The following is a 1,946-nucleotide window of genomic DNA, read 5'->3' as shown; positions in this document are numbered from 1 at the left end:
CAAGCACTGTTTTATAACAAAACTGCATATGGCTATAAAAGTTTGACAATTCTATTGTATTTATCTTGTTAACAACATTCTAAATTAGTGTATAGTACCAGGCATTTGTTTTGTTGCCACAGAAATATTCATTTTTGATTTTTTTTTACATGTACCAAGCTCTATGAGCCATAAAAACTAGTCAATAAATGTAACCAAACTTTTGCAGTAAATCTTAATCCTCTGCACAATGTGCCACATAAAACGCCGGGTACAATATATTTGTTAAGTATATCAATATATGATAAATCCATTTTTTTTTTAAAAATGCATGTTTGATTTATAAAGGTGGCCAGAAAGTAATGTTGTTCTTGTCAACATATTTTGTAGAAAAACCGATTGATTTTTACTGCTCTGACATTAAAAATTTGGATACTAAATGGCAAAAGGTTGTTGATTAGAAATAAAATCTTAGTAAAAATGTAATCATGTGAATTAAAGTTAAGTAAGTGACATTACTTTCCGGTCCTCCTAATATATTGTAAAACATATGGGAGAAAAAAATAAATGTTCCATTTCTGATACATTAGGATTATCTACATCTAGTAGCATCTAGTAGCTACAATTAGATTCCGATGGTTTTATAATTTAAAATCCAACTTGACATGACTATAAAATCTATATTTAATTTGAACCTAGATTCAATCTCCATTAACATTTGCAAGGATGCTCCAATTTTTACAAGTTGATATAAAATAAAGAATTTTTTTTCTAATCATTCCAAATTTCATGGTTTGGATCAGTCTCTGGCATATAATCCTTTCGATATATTGGCTTTGGTGTGGTAATTGCGCCTGTCGCTTCAGGATGCTCATTAGGTAACATAGCACTTTTGGATGGGCAGAGCACAACGTGGGACCTCATTTCATGCTCAGGAAGCCGGTGAGTCGCATTGTATGGACAAATTTTAAGCTTAGGATACTTCTCTTGACATTTAACAATATGCGCATGTATACGAGACCGGCGAATACGATGGGCGTCGTTGTAGGGGCAGGGGATGAAAGGATCTTCCATAGTGTCTGTAATTTAAAATAAAGAACTACTTTATTTTATTACAACAGCGTGGTTTAACCAATATCAGCTACACACAAATGAACGAATAATGTAATATTGAATGGAAACGAAGTACTTTAAATCTTGAATTTCTAATGTACATACCGTACGCGACGCCTTCACCGTATATTGCTTAGAATAACATAAACGTCTTATAACAAGTTTAGTAAATAAACTGATCGTTATAAACGAACTATTGAAATCTTCAAAAGGTGCCTCAAAATTGTTTTTAAAAATTTTAATACATATACGTCCTAAAAAGTTTGTTTGAAAAACAGAAAAAACAAATTTCTTTGCAACAATTATAACTTTTTAGAATTCTAAATGAGCGGTATAGCTATACCAAACGTCAGGTTACAAAATTATCAAAACACTCTGATGTTGCTATTAAAATGCATTGCGTTTTCAATTAAAATATTTCATGGGGAAATTATTGTTGCATACAAAATAAGGCTTTTTTCTAGAGTTAGTGAAGCGAAAACAAGACAATTTTTAAATATAGTTTATGACTCTGAATGTTAAAATTGTCGATATCCAATTTTTAAATATTAAACCAAATCTAAGTTATTTTAATACATTAACGTTTTTTATCTTTTGAAGCAGGTAAAGAGTATTAACAATATTCTTTTAAATACTTCCTTCTTTACTTTTAATAATTTGGTTAGCCAAATGAAAAGAAAACAGGCATTTTACTATATAAAAGGCATTCTTTTATTGTTTTTTTAAAAAAAGTGTTAAATTATGGCCTTTTAAGTTTTAACTCTGTTCAGTGAATACAATATAGAGACAATACAGATAGACTAAGGACGTGGGGTAAAGTGTAATTAACATATGGCATCATTGTCACATGTCAA

Source organism: Battus philenor, unplaced genomic scaffold (genome assembly GCF_028537555.1).
Source record: "Battus philenor isolate CCGP_79_NKW_IND1 unplaced genomic scaffold, ilBatPhil1.0.hap1 SCAF_29, whole genome shotgun sequence".
Taxonomy (NCBI): Eukaryota; Metazoa; Arthropoda; class Insecta; order Lepidoptera; family Papilionidae; genus Battus; species Battus philenor.
This window is presented reverse-complemented; position numbering follows the sequence as displayed.